Here is a 21,520-nt window from a genome sequence, read left to right on the forward strand (position 1 = left end):
CATCGTGATTGCTGAATATATCACCAGACGAAGGAAATTAATATGACTGAAATATTCGTCTTCACGAGGATTTCCGGTTAATTTTCGCAACTTCCTTGTCTTCTGGCTGATGTCGTCAACTCTTCTCTTTTTTTCTCAGACTTCGAATATCCGAATCAAATTCAAATATCAACGGAAGTCTTTTTCTAATACCAAAAAAATCCTAACTCAAATTTATTATTTCTTTATGTAAAAGATGGCTACCACCCTTTCGTCTATAGAAATAGATAGCTCTCAACTATCAAGATTCCTGTGTTTATTAATTCGAGAATATTACAATTATGCACAATATTATCCATCGAGTCAATGAGTGTTTAATGCAGTGTTAGTATGAATAATAATAATAATAATAATAATAATAATAATAATAATAATAATGATAATAATAATAACTAGCGGGGCCTGTAGAAATTCCCCAGGAGGACCCATTCATATGTAATATATTGACGTTGGCATTTTGTAGATGTTCTGTGTAAATGGAGACACTGATATCATTGTAGCTTTTTTGTTAAAACTGCAAAAGTATTTATCTAAGCTAGCACGAATACACGGAAAAGCCCGGTCGTAAAGTACGCTTAAATATGATATTTTAATTCTTGCAGATTTCATATATATTATTATGGAGTTAATTTTCTATCGATTTTTATATATTATAAGGTTACGATTTCAAAGATAAAAAAATATATTCATATGACTTGGATACATTAGCTTGAATCAAAACCGAAATAAAAACTTATGAATATATATATATAAAATATTAAAATATTATATATTAAAATATATATTATATATTAAAATAAAAATGTTTAAACTCAATGTTATTTCACGCGGTAAATGGTAGCCGAATTCATAGGTCTTCGCTAATCGAGCCAGAGATGTCTCGTGTTGCGGGGTTCGAATCGTTCAACTGGTGTTAATCGTGACACCCTGCACTGAAGATTCCCGAAAGGATGAAACACTAGTGTCTGTAGGTATTTAATTATTATAGTATATATATATATATATATATATATATATATATGACAGCCCCTTTAAGAAATTCGTTTCTTATCATTGAGCACTTTCAGTTGAATTAAAGTCGGTTAATTTAGCTCTTATGCATAGATCATCGTATAACGATTAGATCACTGTCTAACTGACGTAAATGAACATTTAAAATTAAAATGTTTAAATTCAATGTTATTTCGCGCGGTTAATTGTAGCCGAATTGATACGGTCTTCGCTAATCGAGCCAGAGATGTCTCGTGTTGCGGGGTTCGAATCATTCGACCGGTGTTAATCGTGACACCTGCACTGAAAATCCTCGAAGGAATGAAACACTAGTGTCTGTAGGTATTTAATTATTACAGTAAAAAACAAAATAATTATATATATATATATATATATATATATATATATATATATATATATATATATAAACTTGAGTTCCTTCAGCAATAATCGAAACCAAAACCAAAACTTATGAAGAATTCTTGACAAAATTATTTATAAAAAAAAAACAAACAAACAAAATAGATAACTTATGTGCCATCAGCTATAATCGAAAACTAATGAGGAATTCTTGGGAAAATTATTTATGACAAGAAATTGAAGTACATAATTAAACGACCCGGATGTAAGCGTGACACATAAAAGAACACACATGCTATCGTATTATTATATAGATAATAATAATAATAATAATAATAATAATAATAATAATAATCAAAGAGGGGGGGAAAGATCGAGTACAGAGAGCACTAACCAAACCTTCATTAGGTGAATTCGAACAGAACTGCCACCTTAAGGAGGCTTATTGCCTTCCAAAATTAACCGATGACCAGTGGTCATTGTCTGCGAGAAGTCAATGACAAACGTCTGTTTCGATGCTATAAATTCGTTTGCATTATCTATTAGGTTGGGGGAATTTTTAATTTTGATGTCAAAGTTTTCGTTATAATATCTTTACTTTATTCATCATTTTTAAGAGCGTTTAAATTGCAATCGTTTTTAAAACAATTTCAAAACATTGAATACAAGATGAAAAAAAAGCATATTCGCACAATTTTTTTATTTCAATTCAAGTTAAGCCAAAAAGCAGTATAAAAAGCTCGTGATATCAACGAAGCGTTTGGCCCAGAAACACACAGCACAATGGTGGTTTAAGAAATTTCGTGGCGGCGACGAGAAGCTTGAAGATGATGAACGTTGTGGCCGGCCGCCGGTTCTTGACAGCAATCAATAAAGAGCTTTAATCGAAGCCAATCCATGCACAACTATTCGAGAAATGTTTCTGAATTAGACGTAACGTATACGACAACCTCCAACCACTTCAGAGAGATGCCTTACGAATTGAACGACAACAACAACAAAAAATGCCATTATAAATCGTCATCTCCCCTTCTTTTAGGCAACAAGAAAACCGGTTTCTTGACCGGGTTGTGATTGCGATGTAAAGTAAGTTTTTTACGATAACCGACGAAACTCTACAACACCCCCGAAGCCAGAGTAGCACCAAAAGAAGGTTATGTTGATTGTTCGGTGGTCTGCGACCGGTCTCATCTATTACAGAATTTTGAATGAAGGCGAAACCATAACGGCGAGGATATAATGTCAACAAATAGATAAAATGCATCATAAACTTCAACAACAACACCCAGCATTAGTCAAGAGAAAATGCCTAACTCTTCTCCACGACAATGCTTGACCGCACGTTGCTAAACCAACCCTGCAGGTTGAACGAATTTCGTACCGAAACTCTGCCTCATTGTTATATTGCACCAGGACCCCTAGGTTGGGAACGGTCGTTGTCAGTTAGTTCCCCGCTGCAACAAAAACCCAGTAGCCGTCTTTTAGTGATCGTCTAGTTGTTTAATTTTCTGGTTGTTATGGTAACGGCTAAGACGACAGAGTTATTTCCCCCTTGACTTTGCATCTTTCGCTCTCGACTTTCTGTAGCTGTCATTGCTTGTCATAACAGCGTTCCCGACTCAAATGAAATTAACATGCATACAAAGGTCAAACGTAACTCAGCATAACAAATCAAGACGTAAGACACACTGGCTTTTTATATAAAAATATATTTTGTTTTGAAATTATTTTCTCGTTTTACACAGATTTTCAATAGTTCAAACTTTAACAGTGTGGCTTACTGTTCATTTCAGTGATGGAGAGGGGTGTGTGGAAACGTTATACTCTCGACAGTCGCACGTTTCCTATCGGCGTCTCTCTCTTCTTCTTCTTCTTCTTCTTCTTCTTCTCTCTTCTTTCCTCCTTCTTCTTCTTCTGGTTAGATTCCAAAAATCACCGCTTATATTAGCGTCTTTCGCTTGGTTTTTTCCAATCCACACGAGCTGTCAATCATACTGTTCGATACCGGTGCGCGTGCTTGTTGGTCACGTTTTGACAACTTTTCACCGCCTCCTGACCTAGCCATCGTGACCGACTATTGACTTTATCGATACACGTGAATTTATCTCACATGCCTACTTTGTATACATGCCACAGTTGCAAGGAATATCACGTTTCCTTGTTTTGTAAACAAAAAAAAATCGTCGTCCGATTTCTCTGTTTACGACGTAACCACTTTTTCGTTTCGACTGGTGGACAATCGATTATTCGATGTCCACTCTTTTAAATCTTTTATTAAAGAAGTTTTTTCTTTTCAGTTATGTATCGGATGGTTCCAGCCATCCATTACATAAAATCATCTGCCATACTCTCCATAGCTTTCGCCTATTGACTACTACTTTTTCAAGCATCTCGACAACTTTCTGCTTTAAAAATGCTTAAAAAACCTAAGCTATATCAAAAACGTCTTCAGCGACTTCATCGCGATCAGAACGCAAGATTTTTACGTTACTGGCATAAAAGCACTTGCTTTGCGTTGGCAAAAGGGTGTTGATTCTGATAGTGCTTATTCCGATCATTACATTTTTGCTGAAGCCGAGATATGTTCATTAGAATTTAAAAGTTTAAAACAGCAAGAAATTTCTTATCGACTTGACAGAAAAAAGTGGAGAGTATTAGAAATCTTAGAAGTCTTCTTGTCACCGGAACCTAGGGAACAATCTCTGATGATCGTTTTTGTTGGAACTCCTAGTCAATACTACTACTACTACTACTACTACTACTACTACTACTACTACTACTACTACTAATAATAATAATACTAATACTAGTACTACTACTACTACTACTAATAATAATGACGAAGATGATAATAATGTTTAAACATCTACTAGATGCTTTTTTAGTTTTAGTGCCTGCGTGCATGTTACAAACCTATGATGTGAAAATATCTAAATAAAAGAATAGGCCTCTGAAAATATTGGTTAACCTCTTTGAAAAAAGTAATATTCTCTTAAAAGCAAGGCACACATTTATATGTCCTTAGATAACCAGCCGATGATTTTCAAGTATGCTACCTGTGGGGGCAAAGCAAAGTTGACGATATATCTTCTGAAGTAAAAAAAGATTTGGCCTTTAAACCTAGATTGTCCTATTCGACGGCATGGAATTCTGCAAGTCTTATAGAATAGTCGGAATATTACGTTTGAGCTAACTAGCGGATTGCTCGTTTTTGCGAGTCAAATTACATGTCTGGTCGGTATTATTCTCACTCTTGCAGTTGATGTCTGAATGATGCTGTTTATACTGGTCTTTTCGCCCTACTTGAGCCTTCATAACCATTTGTGTGGTGCTAGCTGTGAATAGTGTTTATTGTTTATTTAAAAATATTCACAAAAATATTTTAATAGATAATAGATACAGTGTCGGAAGTAATAGTAATAATATATTAAATAGTTAAAGTGAGAAGGATTTTAGCCTCACTCGAGAAACAAATTACTTTTTCCCTTTTTGATAAATAAGGCAATCACAACCCCCCGCCACCATTTGCAACACATCATAAACCAGGTTTTTTAATTAGATTTTTAAGAGCAAATCAAACACCGTCCGGCTGTTGTATCATAATTTTCTTTTCAAATAGCCACGCCGGACTAAATTCGGCCTAGACTCGCGTCCTAGGTTGTATATTTATTTTAATGATTTAATAATAACATTTTTAATCAATTTCAAAGAAAAACGAAGAAAGAACTAAATAAATATCACAAATATATAGTATCGTAATAAATGGCACAAAAGTTCAAGTCTGAACGTTTTCCTCCCAGGCTATACCAGTTTGAAATATTCAAAAGATGTTTTTTTTATATCTTAAATTAAATGTTGAAATGCGGTACATTCTCCAGCTTCTGCGAATGATTCAAAGAGAGAATCACTTGACTTTTGTGCATTCGACTGAATTACATAATTGCTTCTGGGTTGACGGTTGCTATGGTGATTAGTTTTGATTGAAAGCAAATAATGTTGACATCGGATTTAGGCTTTTATCAGTGTCGTTCTTATTGGCATTACCTGCTAATCTCGCTAGTCTGGCCATAGGGAATTAATAGCCATAAAATATTGGCTGTTCGATAACATTTAATTAATCAGTGACCATAAAATTAGAATTTTAATTTAAAAAATTAAACAAGATCCGTTCAACACATTTAGATACGCATACACATACTGACCAGATGTCGACATCGGCTAATCTTTGGACAGCCTATATTTTTTTATAAACATTAAGCCAATTATTGAAGGCAAAGTTCATTGCTTTCGGATGACTCTTAGTAATAAGTCTAAATCCATAAAATAGTGTAAATTCAAATTATACAAGATTTTGAGTTTTTAAATAAAGAGAATTAATAGTTTCTTTGCATACAAATACACTAATTTAAAGAAAAAAAAAACATGTTCGTTTGATGATTCAAATGTATAGTTTATATTTCCAGATATATTTTTGCCGCACGTAACACAGCAAGCAACAGAGACACTCGCCATAGATGCTTTAAATCGGCTTCCTCTATAGGAGGAAGTATCTAGGGAATGTTATATTCACACGCAGTCCCCAGTCACGCGCATATCTCAATCAAAAGAAAATGACGACGTTAGGTCATTTCAGTTCTTGCAAGGGTGTGTCGAAGTCCTTCTAAATACAACGCCTGGTATACTAAAATGGTCACCATTCTGGTCTAAAGAGATAAGTGTACAGTTCTACGAAAGCCACAAGCACGAAGAAATATAATATTACTCTGCAAGACTTTGGACGTTTATTAACAAACTAGTTTTGTGTTTCGTAATTTGTATTATTGTACCTGTTACGAAATGTGTCGATATGACATAAGAGACACTTGATGTCGAAGGTTTAATTCTTAATAGAGGCGATAATGATTAAGAATAACTAAACATTACCACTTTGGTCACGGCTGACAGAATGAAAAAAATATACCCCATGGATTAAATAAAGAGATCGGTTTGAAATTGCCTACAGATTGCTGAGTTAGAGATTCACACGATGGACTATTAGTTTTCCAAATGAAAAAAGACACGCTATGATAAATTCGGAGGTTACATCGGCAGAAACGTTGTGAATATAAGAATGCGATTAAGATATTAGTCAAAATAATCTTAATCATACAATTTTAGTTAGATTTTTTAATAAAAAAAAGTGAGTTAACAAAGCCAGTAAAGATGAAAAAAAAGCAACAAACAAGCTAAAAAACAACATCGAAAATTATCCCTTTTTTCTCCCTATATACAGTAGTGTTGGGACGATTAATCGAAATCGGAATTATGAATTAGAAGAATCGGAATTTTTTGCAGTAGCGAAATCGGCATCGCAATCGGTATCGGAATCCGATGCCAAAAACTATTATGTTATCTATGCCTTTTTTAAAAATTAATTTTCCATTGCTGATTATTATAATAAAATTATGATTGTTTATTGATTTTTAACTACCAGTCATACTAATATCTATATATTCAGGCATAAATATATTTTCAGCGTTTACGAAAATATATGCAAATATTGAAATTTTTTACGGTAATCTGAAAAACAACGACAACAACAACAACAACAACAACTTCATGACTAAACATTTAGACGTTTTAAAAGAATTGAGAAGGGGAATCGGAATCGGTAATTGTATTGGAATCAACAATTTAGAACAGAATCGGTAATTGTATCGGAATCGGGAAAATATTGGAATCGTACCATCACTAATATATATATATATATATATATATATATACATATATATATATATATGTATTGTGAGAGCCAATCGATGGAAAACTGCTTTTTCTAAAACTTATTACAATCTAATGAAAATCCGTTATTTCTGAACAACTTTTGAAAGAAAGATAAACCCTACTGTTTATTATGTTAATAGCAGAATAATATAACACTTGTATATAATTTTAATATAATTTTAAGTTTTAAATTTAAAAAAAAAAAAAAACGCGTTTAACCCAGTCTTCGCCGAATGTAAATAAAGCATGCATATTCCTTTAAAGGTTTTCGAATCAATTAAACTAACAGTTTTATGTCTAAATAAAATTTACTATGACTATAAGAATATGGAAAATATTAGAATATAATTGCTTTATATTTGAATAAATTCAAATAATTCCTCTTTTTATCATGAACTCGTACATTTTACCTACCACCGCCATCTTGGATTTTTATTATGAGAACCAGTCGCGTCTAAATATTTGTTTATGACTTTTAATGTAACTAGACAGGCAATTTTTCTTAAATAATTAAATTAAATTATAATTACAAACGCCATTTATGGTAAAATAGGTTATTTTTAGCTTTATAACATTTTCCTTCATAATAATTGATCAATCAAACTTTAAATTTTTCTTAATACTTGTTAAAAGTAAAGAAAACTACTTTTTCTGTTTTTACATCAAACATACATTTTTGGCAAAATTATTTTTCTCTGTTTTAATATCAGTTTTAGTCAGGTTTTAATTTCATGATTAAAATCATTTTTTCATTTTTTATTTTCTAATTAATAATAACCAATGAGCCACAATCTTTTTCCATAGACTAGATCATTCTTTATTGGCCCCAATTTTTTTATTGCATACATGAAGTTCACAAAGACTATCATTAGAATTTAGTGGCCCTTAAAAGGGCCGTTTTATTTAGTAATCCTCCGAGGGTGCAACTTGTTGGGATGTCACAACCATCATCTACAGAAATCCATGTCTTCATAGTTATAATTAATTTTCTAAAAGGGAGAAAACAACTTTTTGTTAACCATAACTGTATCTTGAAAAAAAAATCTCACTTAAAATGACGCTTGAATATATAATTAATACTTATAATTTTCACACCTTGTTTTCTTTTTTGTTAATTTTTTTTTGGCTGTATCAATTCTTTAAAGCATTCTTTATGTACTGGTACATGGAAAGTCTACATATTCAAAAATTATTTTTTTAATGTATTTTTATAGATTTAAAAGTATGCACATCTTAGCGTTTTCGTAAAAAAAAAATATCCTCATCTGAAAGATAATAATTATTGATAACATATTCAATGGATCTCACACTTCAAAACGCAAATGATAAAAAATTAAACACATTCAAACTTACAATTTACAATCTTCGATATCGAACATATCCTGTTACTTTATTTTTTTTTTCTACACTAATTCACCGGCCTACCACAAGATGAGTGTGTGCTTAATGGATCGCTTGTACTTTAAGGGTCGAATAAGAGAAAATGAAGAAGGGGGTATGAAGTCCCCAAAATATATTTAGACAATGAATATGAAAAAAATACACGTATATAAAGTGAATTTATTAATCGGTTAACCGGTGAAAATTTTATATTGATTAGATAATTACCTGATTTTTGGTAGATTTTTAAAGACAGACCCTGTTACAAAAGTAAAAAAAAACACTCCATAAATTTGGTGTCCACCACACACACACACACACACACACACACATACACACCACACACACACACACACACACACACACTCACAATCGTATTCCTGTCTTTCGTTTGTTTAAAATTTAATTACTATGTTCAAAAGGTACACTGTTTCACAACTTAATTTTCACACTGAAACGGACTTAATTACATTTATATTCCAGCATGATTTCTACATATACTATGTATTCAAAAGAAATCTACATTCACTGAATGACCTCATTTGAATGTTACATTATGAAAAATCTATTTTAATAATCAATTCGATGTCATTAATTGTTTTAGGAGAATCGTTTTAATTGTTCTGTTTAGAAATATTATTTAAAGTTGATTTACGTAATTTATTTGTAATATCATTTTTATTTAAGTTAATTAAGTTTCACTTATAAATATCTGAATGCACGTGCGTTCAAAACCTGGAGGTAAGCTTATTTAGTTAAGCTATAGGAGTTATTTCCCCTTTAAGCTATGGGAGTTACTTCGCGTTCGACTTCCATAAACCAAGATGGATACATTTGTATGTTTTCCGGAATTCAATATGTGGTCACTTTCCGTAACAAGTTGGGATGTTCAGTGTATCTTAAATAGTATGTGACAAACCCTCCGTCCGGCAATGTTTCGCCCGGACAACGCTGTATATATATATATATATATATATATATATATATATATATATATATATATATATATATATATATATATATGGTCGCTACAAATAGCCACCTGTTTCAGTCAATGAAACTTCTTCAGGCGACCCGGAACCTCTAGACGCCACAAAGAAAATGGAAAATGCAGGCATATTCATACCGAGACATACATACATATACATACTTACGTACAAAATATACATATACATACATACGTACAAAATATACATATGCATACATACGTACAAAATATACATATACATATATACGTGTGCATAACGACACACACAAACATATATATATACATACAAGAATATACGCACACGCACGAATACACATCTATATGTGTAGATACACAATCACGATTATATATATGCAAATATATATATATATATATATATTTACATATACACACACATATATATATGTACAGAATAAATATAAACATACGGACAACTACAAAAAACATACGTACAGAGATATTATTATACAGACATAAGTATATATTCATGTAAATAGCATTAGAATATTAAAATTAAAATGAATTATATGTAAATTTAAAATTTGCGATCAAAAGCCATTATGAAACTATTAAGAGGATTTTAAATTCAATCGGGTTACAGTAAAAAGTATACAGATCTATATGGATATGCAAATACGGAAATATACGTATATTATTATTAAGAAATTATTAGTATTATCACGCTATTATATGTGTTACGTAAGTATTCATTATACTAGTTATAAACTAAAGTTTATAATATCATCGTTTTTTTTATTTAACTATAAATTGGAGTTGCGTGGTTCTGGATTTAATCATTATCAGATTAGTAAAATAGTATTAAGAAGTACAGATATACAAATGCAAATACAAATAGACACAAATATATATATATATATATATATATATATATATATATATATATTCCTTTATCTTTGTATGTATTTATTTCACACAATTACCTCACTCTGTTTTACATAAGCATGCATTTCAGATAGTATCTACTTAGAAAGTACAGATTAAACCTGGCAAGGCGATATGGCACAAACGGAGAGAGTGGCAGCTCTAACAGGAGTCAGTATCCCTAATAATACCGGCGTAAATAAAACCAAGAAGAATAGAATTATATACCCATGTTTAATGTGTAGCATAAACACAATAACTGATTATTTAAATTATTTTAATACTCACATGAATCACTGAACTCATGAAAAAGTTAAACTCGATCTGGCGATTATTTCCGGTGATGCAAGAAAGATCCAAACAATTATTTTTAAAAGACGACTGGGATCCTAAAACGGTCTTTCGATTGGAATCCTTGAATCAGAACATCCTATAACCACTAAAACAAAAATAAGAGTAAATTAAAAATTGAAAAAGACCGTATATCATAGTTTTATAGGTTTCTTCTGTTGCCAGGGACGCTGGGAAAATGGTGGGATCCTTCTACTGCTCCAGAAGATATCTCACTACTGATGCAATTCTCTATCTGTATAAAAGCCAAGTACATCCAAGGATGGAGTACTGCTGCCACATCTGGGCAGGAGCTACTAAAATAGCCTATCCTGCCTTGACAGAGTACAAAATAGACTTCGTGGTTTAGTAGGGGATGCCCTTTTCTCTTCCCTGCAACCTCTCTCCCACAGAAGAGACGTTGCAAGCCTGTCTTTGTTTTATCGTTATTTCCATGGCAAGTGCTCGTCTGAGCTCCAATCCCTCGTCCCCCCCCTCGCCAATCTTTCACGAGAAACACCCGTCAGGCTGAAACTACTGTCAATAATTTTCCCCACTCTTTATCTGTTCCCAAATCCAAACGTAGATTACATGAGCAAAGCTTCTTTCTTAGAACTGCACGCCAGTGGAACTCTCTGCCGCTTCCCTGTTTCCCACCTGACTACAATTGGACATCTTCAAGTCCAACATAAACAAACTTCTGACAAACCGCCCCCTTTAGTAAGACACTCTATCAAAACCCCCAATACTAATGATTACTACAATACTATCTCATTGATTACTATACACGCAATAACCCTTATCGCTGAGTGGCCTTCGGGCCTTGATAAGTGGTGACCCCTATGTAAAAAAAAGCTATATTCAGTCTAATAAAAAAAACTATTTAAAACGATTTTTTAAAAGAATCTATACAAATGTAATGCGAAAGTTGGAACGATTTGAAGATCTGCGAGAAGAATGGATCAGAAATGGTTGAAAAACCATTGTATCGTGTGGCCCACTTAAAAGTAGCCCAGAAAAATGTAGTAGAGAGGACGGACATTCTTTTATTGTTTAAATTATCTGTAGTCGTATAAAAGATGCTGGAAGTGCTCCTCGTTGACATCTATGCATTTATGGACACGTTTAACAACGTTTGCAGATACTGACTGTAGATCTTCACTGGTGATTCTCCTGTTCTTTTAAAGTCTTCGAAAGATCAAACTTAAGTAGGCCGCTTAATCTGAAAAAAAAAATAATTAAAGAAAGATTAGATAGGTCGGGCTACTTTTAAGTAGGCCAGACTCTATTTCCTATGCTGAGGTTTTGTTGCAGACTCAACATCCATTTTCTTTAATAATCTTGGTCTTTCTCCGTTAGATAAGAAAAATACATAAAGAAAATACAAGACATCATCGTGGATATGGCAATCCCACAGATTGTAAACAATTCAACAAAGTCCAGTGGTATCGGATGATACTGCTGGGGCGCTCTGGGCTAGTGGTAATGATATTTCAGCCCCGAAACCATGCCTGAACACATAGTCATCATCTGATAAAGGCTTTGTTAGAATCAATGTAAAAGCAACAGTTATTATATACACATTTTTTTTCTGTATCTTTTGTTTTTTACTTTTTTATTTTTATTTGCAAAAAAAAAAAAAAAAAAACTTGCAAGATCGTCGAACCAACATGAGATTCCTAGATGCGTTTGGGTGCTCAAGTATAGATGCCTTAAATGTGAAAAATCGTTTGAAATAAGCTGGTCACATTATAAAGATGAATAACTGATCCATTTATAAGAACGTATTTTATTCAGAAATAAACATGCTAGATAGGAAGGTATGTAGACAATAGAAATGATACAAAAATTGTTTGAAAAATTAATCACAAAGCACAGGAGGCACGGTCTCTCGGGAGAGCGAAGTAGAAGAATGGAATACGTATTGATGTGAAATGATTCGATAGAGAATAAAGTCATCACATTGAGGATCTGGTAGCAACAAGAATAGTGTTTCATGAGAATCAGACAGGCGAACAATTGCCAACGGTCCAATTCGAGATTCACATAACATATGTCATAATTGTGACAAGATATGTGAATCTTGAATTAAACCGTCGCTAATAAAGCCCGTGGAAATTGGAATACTCCATTCGATTGACGATCATGATGATGATGATGATGCTGATGCTATTCAGCCTGACCTTTTTTATTCTTAACCAGCGGCGAAGGGGCACCCGGTCATGCCCGGGCGTTAAATACGTTTAAATATATTTTAAGTCATGCAGATTTTGTATTAATTATTACAGAGCCAATTCTCTATTGAATATCTTTATCGATCCCGACTTGAAACAGTTTCCTGTCTAGCCGCACTGATGAGTTGTGAAACCGCGAAACAGTACTGTATATGGATGACTATATATATATATATATACATACATATATATATATATATATATATATATATATATATATATATATATATATATATATAGTCTTGATTTCAAGCGTTTAAAAGAACTGACTTGGATGCCATAAGATAGAATCAGAACCAAAACATTTAGTGCTCCAGTCGCGTTACATAGTGTTTAAGTTATCGGCGGACAGATAAGAAAGACGTAAAATTAAACAACTTCAATCGATGAGTGAATTCGCGCATGCGCAAAAGTAATAGAACTATGTCGGTAAGTTGGAATGAACATTTTACTACTTGCCGTTTTGTACACATAATTCATTTATCCAAAGAAAGATTTTACTCGTCGTAAACCATCCTTGATGTATAATTAATATTTTCTGTTAAATTTGATGCTATGGGACAAGTAGTTTAAAGGTTTATCGGTTAAATATTTTCATGCAGAGACACATTAATTGAATTGAAAGTCGTGTTTTATTTCAGAAGAGTTTCCGATGGATAGCTAATCTGTATAAGACTTGGAGATGAAAAAGTTTTCGGCGGGTAGCTGATCTGTATAAGTCTTAGACTTTAAAATTTTACTGCCAAAGAGCAACGATTTTTTTGTGTGGATACGAAATATTGTCTGGGAGAATTCTAAAAAGTCCAATATTTTTATGAATCAATTTTGTTTTCTGATTGGTTACTAGCAGAACGTGGCCTCATTTGATTGGTTAGTTCCTATCTCCAGTGTCTATAAGTAAAATCTTCCAATGTTCTTTAATCATACCCTCATTATATCGATGAGGATGAGTTTCCTTGCTGTTTCGATTGCTTGGAGACTTAGGTAGAACGTACCTGTCAAGATTCCCTTCTTGACAATCAGTACGACAGGTGCAGGACCGGGAACCGGAATTAATGTGCCTGTTTTTCTGTATGAAAATATTTAACAAATACAATATAAACTTTTTTTTTATATTACATTTTCACCCCAAACAAGGCATATTGCCACTTTGTTGTAGGGGGCTACTATCAGGGACATAGGCACCAGAAGTACTGTGTAGGGAGTTGGGCAGCAAGATGTCGGTCCACGTTGCACTTGAACTTCTGCATGTCAGTACAGTTGGGGAAGCAGGGACCCGGCAGGGAATTCCAAAGTCTAGCTGTCCTGGGGAAGAAACTACTGGAGTAGAAGGCTCTCTTACATCTAAAGATATCTACTGTGAAGGGGTGGGATTTAGCTGCTTGTCGGATTTGTCGGGGGTATTTACGTCGAGGGGACACAAGTACTTGCAGTTCGTCAGAGCATTCACCATTAAAGTACTTGTAGAAAAAGCAGAGGGATGCAAAATTTCGTCGATTGGACAGGGCCTGAAGTTTAGATGACAGTTCAGGACCTATCAGAGTGACGACACTCTTTTGAACCTTGTCTAGGAGCGAGAGACTAGTGGGAGATGCACCAGCCAAAATATGACAACAATACTCCATACATGGGTTAATGGTGGCCTTATAGAGGTATAGGATACTTTCGGGCGTTAGTATCTTTCTAGTCCGGTAGAGAGAACCTACCTTCTTCGCAACGATCCTGGCGATACTCTCGATGTAATTGTTCCAACTTATGTTTCCCGAGAGCGTTAGGCCGAGGAGTTTAAAGGATTTACTTTCAGATAAAGAGTCATTGGCTATTGCTATTGGTGGTAGAGAAGGTTTCTTGTAATTATTGAAGGAAACGAGTTTAGTCTTGGCAGCATTGAATGTGACCATCCATTTATGTCCCCATTCCACTACAGATCGGAGGTCATCCTCTAGTGCTTCTGCCATTTCTTTAGATATGTGTTCATTTGTTTTCCTGTCGTGTCTGTTATAGAGTGTAGTGTCATTAGCAAATATACCCATATCAAAGGCAATTTTGTCAGGGAGGTAATTTATGAATATTAGGAATAACGGAGGTCCCAGAATAGACCCCTGATACACTCGCGCATTTATATCGTATTGTTTAGATGTACGACCGTCGAGGACTTTTCTGGATTTTTCTCTTATCTAAGAAGGATTTAATTATGTCATGTATTCTTCCAGTGATACCATATGATCTGATTTTCCTGAGAATACCTTCATGCCATACCCTGTCAAAAGCCTTAAATATATCTAGAGTTACCGCTCTACCTTCCCCCACTATGTCCAGTGACTGGTATATATGTTCTGAAATTACAGTTAGGATGTCTGCTGTTGAACGGTCTTGTCTAAATCCATATTGTTCGTCAGTCAGAGGTTTAGCATCTGTAAAGTGATGGACTAGAGCTTGGTTAATTATTGTCTCAAATATTTTGGCGAAAAGTGGGAGGAGGCTAATGGGGCGATAATTCACTGGGTTAGTTCTTTCGCCAGAATTCTTAAAAACTGGTACTACAGAAGCAGTTTTCCAGCAGGCAGGAAAGCAAGATTCATTAAGGCATTTGTTGTAAAGTTTTGAGAGAACTGGAACTACTTTGGCGGAGCACTTTTTAATAGCACAGCCGGGATGAGATCAGGTCCAACTGCTGTTGAAGTGTCAAGATTTCTTATGATAGCATGCACCTGAGAAAGGGTGATTTTCAGATCGTCTAGTGTGGTGTTGTGGTGTCTGTCCGCAAAGGAAAGTCAGGAAGGGGTTGGTTGGTAGGGTCCAGTATGGAGTTTGAGGCAAATCGACTGTCAAGTATGTTAGCCTTATTAGTTGCAGATCAAACAACTTACTGATTGTTGGATAGTGGGGGAATTGTTGATTGCCCATTATTTACTACACTGTTGTAGATTTTCCAGAAGTCACGGGTTCCTAATTTCTGAGCTTCGATGCGTTTTTGTGTGGTTTCAGTAAATTCTCTCTTAGCTGTCGCTATTTCTCTCTTACAGTTACTTCTGGCTTCTATATACTTCTGCCTGTTTGAACCGGACTTATGTCGATTAAATCTGCGGTACGCAGGCTGCCTTTGCGCGATGGAGGCTGCACAAGTAGAAGTCAACCATTGGGGAGAGTTGGCCTTGATATAAAATTCCTGTGTGGGAACATATACTTTAATTGCTGTTTTGAACCATTCAGTGGTCCCATTTGCGCACTGTTCAGCAGGAAGTGAAAAGATATTTGCCATGGGGCATCCTGATGAGATCCCTGATGGCTTCCCTGTCAGCTTTATAATATCTCGTTGTTTTGAGTAATGGCTCTTTAGTTTTGGCTCTAAAGTTTAGGGCTATTTCAACTATTACCACTGCATGATCGGCGTTTCCAAGTGGGCCGTGGGCATTAGTTACACAGTCATCGGGAACCGTGGTCAGAAACAGATCTAGAAGTGGTGCGTGTTGTTCTTGCTGGTCTGGGAAACGGGTTGGAAACGTAACCATCTGTGATAGGGAATTAGATATAGAGAAGTTATATGTAGTCATACCAGCTCCGTCTGTGTGCGTAGAAAATCCAAGCCTGTTGCTGTGGTGGACGCTGAAGTCACCAAACACATGCACCTGTGCGCTAGTGTCGAGGGAAAGTGTTGTATCTGTGCTGTCAGAGACTTTGTTTATTAGGGTACAGTCCTGGGTCGAAGGAGAGCGGTAGAGAAAATAAAAGTAGCTAATTTTATGTTGCATGTTAAGTCTAAAGAACATAAAGGCTTGATCGTCCGATTCTAGTTTAGTTTCTCTAGTCAAGGGGAGGGTGTTCCGAATATATACTCCAAGCTCATGCATATGTCTGTGAGTCCTTACGGTAGAGCGGGAGATATCCAAGCATGTTAAAGTAGTTAGAGGGATGTAGGAGTGTAGGTTAGTCTCACTTAGAGCTAAGATATCCGGGGTGTTTGTTAGGAGAAATGCTTCGACATCATTTAAATTAGTTCTAAGCCCACCGATGTTCGTAAATGCAAGCCTCAAGGGAGAAGGCAGGTTGGTTTTGTTTGAGTTTGGGCCTGGTTTTAGCGTAATTTTTTTTTTATTGTACTGTCATTTTTTTAAAGAGTTTCAGTTTAGGTAAGGGATGCTAAACAAGTGGTTATGCAGAATAGCAGACATGTAACACATGCAGACCATTAGTTGTCCTGCCATCTACTAGGATTGTGGCCTTGGGATAGCCCACCGGGGATGAGTGCAGAGTCCCTTTCCTCTACAAACAACCCGATATTATACAACTGTTGATGGAGCAGCCACTCTGAGCGCTACCAAAGAGTTAGGGCACCTGTACTACCAGTCGGGAACAGCAGTTAGAAACTGTCTTATCCGGTACCCTCAACCCATCAGACGATGGTCAACCCAATCTATTTGTACTGGCATTATGGCATTCAAGCACTCCCAAATGCCCAGTTTAAGGGATGGGATGTGTCGGGAGTGGGGGAAACAGCATTCATTGCCCTAGTCAGGAAACAAGATCGACCACTGAAGGTCTGTCGACTCCCTGTGAAACTACTTGTAAGACTGAGGTAGGCCGCCTGGGTATTACATAGGCGGTCCATCATCCCAGGACTAGAAACCCGGCTTGCGAGTGAGGTAAATTTATCACATGCTTTATGAAGCATCTCGACTGGAGAATGCCGACAGGGATGCTAGGCAAGAGTACCCTCCTTTAAGGGTGCTTGCTTGACATCCCCACTTTCTCAACATTGTGTCACATATCGCTGATATGCACAGCAAGTAATACCTATTTCGCTCGTTGAACATTGTGTTACTATGAGATATGATAGAACTCTCCTATCGTCTTGGGATTTGTACACAACTGTCTAACTAGTAAATGATATGCAACCAAAAATGTAAACCGGTTTTCATCAAAGGGAAATAGAATCATGTTTTCGTTTCTAAGGCGACAATTTTATCGTTCCACCTTGTACAAATCAGATTATATTTTATGACTTGGATTGATAATATGCTCACGATTCCGGGTTTCCTAATGTTTTACGTTTCTAAATATTCTGTTCATGACAAGAAGAGTGAAATCAAAAGTATAGAACAGGAAAAGAATAAACATGCGTATTTAAAGATAATATTTATGCAGTCAGCATATAGAGAAAACCAAACAGACCACCAACCGTTAAAACGCTGTGATAATAATCTCTCAGATAGTATCATGAATTGAACCTTGAGTAAGAACAGGGGGTGGCGCTTGTTCACAAGATAATATCGCTTATACGCACAGACGCGTTTTCTTTTCTTATTGGATATTGTAATATGCTACGTGAAATCGCTGACTACCATAAACGAAAAATGCAAACCTTCCCATGTAAAACAAACCACGTTTTCTTCAGACAATCGATAGTGTTTATATAAACATTGCGATTTTGCTTACTTACGATACGTGACCGACGGCCAAATGATTAGTAGCGCCGAGTGTCGAGTTTCGATCTCAGCTTGAGTTGCTTGCCTAGCTCGCCACACCGAGCACGTATTATACAACGAAACAGTCTGTCTCTGATTACAATATAGATTTCAAAACGTCAGAATTCATTGAGATGTCATAACAGTCCGTTTCTTCCCTCTTTTTATTCATTCCCTCCCTCCATTGCAATCGGCACCTTCTCTACTCTATTCTTTCTTCTGCTGCTTTTGTGTTTCCTCACACCCTTTTTTAAAAACTTATCTAAGTTCATCTCATTATCTTTTTAAGCCAACTATTTAGGTTATTCGTCCTTCCTCTCAGTATACCATATATTTATGTACAGATGAAATGTGCATGATAACAAGCAAGCATTGAGAACATCATCAAAGTATTTGTAGTAAACGATGATTCAAAAACAACTAATTTCATTAGTAATAAAATAAAAATAAATCTCACCTGCCTGTTTAAATATATGTATGCATGTATGTATGTATGTATGTATGTATGTATGTATGTTTGTATGTATGCCTAAAACCTTCGACAGAAGCGACGGATTTTCACATAATCATTTTGAAGCACGACCCTTCGGACGACAAATATCGAAACATTGGCTCCAAAATATTAATTTTTTCACCCTCAACTGGGTACTTTTCTACAGGGAGGGGTCGCTTTTTTCGCCGATATTTTCAAAAGTCATCCCCTCCTTTCGATAGTCTAGCCTTAATTTAAACCTTCGCCACTTCCGGTTTTGCGATGGACGCAACGGCAAAGACGTCACGCTGTTTTCAGGTGTTTTTCTCTCCTTCGCGGTACGGGTTCGATCCTGCCTGCCTACTACCACGTTTCTTTTGCTCAAAACACACCTCCAAACACCCGGGCAACGCCGAAAATCCAGGCTAGTAAAATAAATAATAAAAAAAACAAGTGATTGCTTTAGAATTTTGAAACAAGTTTTATTAGAATACATCTCGGACAATATGCTTGGATATATCGCGGTGCACTGGGAGTAAGCCTTACTGTGTAGTTCTTTCAATCCTAAAGTTAAAATGTTTCCTACACAAAAGAAGATAGAATACGAATTATGAAGTTTACACAATGTCACTGTTAATAATTAATGTGCAGAGATATTACAAATATCATTTTAATTAAAAAAAAATAAGTCCAAGTAAAACTGCAACTAGATTCTTATTTTAAATTATGTGATAAACCATCTTCCACTTTGAAGACAAAAACTGGTAATCCAAACACTATTGCCCGCGTTTATGCAGATAGTATGCGTGATCTTAAAGCTTAAACCCGAAAACTTTCAATCCAATTAGCTGTTTCTTTCACTTCACTGCAACGTATTCTAAGTAATGATTAAAAAATGCGTGCATACAAAATTTAATTGAAAATAACTGACAACTAAGCTTATTTGGATTACATGGAATCTGTTATTGAAACGATACAATTTGGAAATCTAATGCAAGCGAAATCGCCAAGATGTATTCGTTCTAATTAAACGTTTTTCAAAACTCTAAAGGTGATAAATCTTTTTTTTACTTTATTAACAAATGAAACATGTTTTATTTATTTATATAGTTTTTAAATTACACACCCTGTATATAGTATATGTATCGATGTATGTATCGATCTATCTATTTAATTCTTAGACTGTCGTTCTATCAACTTATCTGCTTGTCTTCTGTATCTAAGAACATTAATCTCACGTCTGTCTATTCGATTTCAAGTGCAAGAATCCTTCAGTAAAAAAATCCGTTTAAACATGTCAGAACATAATAAACATTATAAGGGTACTTGCGTATGTAACTGTGAGGCAAGGGTTGTGTAATCATCGGAGTCAACACTGTTTGATTCCTGTGGCAAAAAGGAAATCAAGGACAACTGGAAACAGTATCGAGATACGCGAAGAGCATATACAGCATCTTGTAATACCAATTGTCAGCCATTTTAGTACTGACCAGCTTCAGTGTCGCTTTACTTTGTAAATCTAAAGGGTCTGTGTATTCATTTGTGGACAGCAATTCTCCTCTTCACAGTTGCCGGTGTTTCGTCACGTTTCAGACAATTCATCTTCTTCAGGTGATTAATCGCGACGGTATAGAAACGTTGAGTCTTATAATTGTATACTTGATAATTACTGTCTTCCATAGTTTTTTTTTTTTTACATGGGTGTCACCACTTATTAAGGCCCAGAGACCACTCGAGGATAAGGGTTAATAGGTATACATTAGTCATTGTGATTTTAGCATAGTAAACAGTGGGAATTTTGTAACTTGGATTACTTAGGGGGACGATTCAATTAGAAATTGTTCACATTGGACTTTTTCTTTTTTTTTTCATAGGTATCAACACATTATCAAGGCCAAGAGGCCACTCAAGGATAAGGGTTAAAGAGTGTACAGTAGAAATTGGACAATATAATAATCATTAGTAATGAAAATTTGTTAAATTTGATAACTTATATGGAACGGCTCATCAAGAACTTATTTACGTTAGACTTGAAGACAACCATATTGTAGTCAGCCGGAAAGCAGGAAAACGGAAGACAATTCCACAGGCGTGCAGTTCTAATAAAAAAGCTTTGTTCATGGAATCTACGTTTAGGTTTAGGCACAGATAAAGAGTGGGGGGAATTATTGATAGTGTTTACAGCTAGAAGAGTGTTTCTTGTGAAAGTTTTGCGAGGGGGGACCATAGATTGAAGCTCAGTTGTTGTCTCATCAAAAAAAGTCTCATCTCAAATAGTTCCAAAGCAACAAAAATAAAAAAAAATAAAAATAATGAGTCTGGCTATGTGATTATACCGAGTTTTTAACTACATGTATACGTACGATATGTCCTCTTTTTGGTCTGGTCATAAAATCTATTCAATTTGGTATGACGTAATCTACTTACTCTGACCCTATAATGTTTCCTACTTGGTCATAAATATAGCATCTGCTTTCAATGATGATATCGTCTACTTAGCATAAGCATACACGATATCTAGTATATATATATATATATATATATATATATATATATATTATTTTTAAAGTATAATTATTCATTAACACGTGTTTCGTCGTTGAGTGGCTGAATCTAG

This window comes from Euprymna scolopes, chromosome 20, assembly GCF_053919585.1.
Source record: "Euprymna scolopes isolate OS-2025 chromosome 20, ASM5391958v1, whole genome shotgun sequence".
Classification (NCBI taxonomy): domain Eukaryota; kingdom Metazoa; phylum Mollusca; class Cephalopoda; order Sepiida; family Sepiolidae; genus Euprymna; species Euprymna scolopes.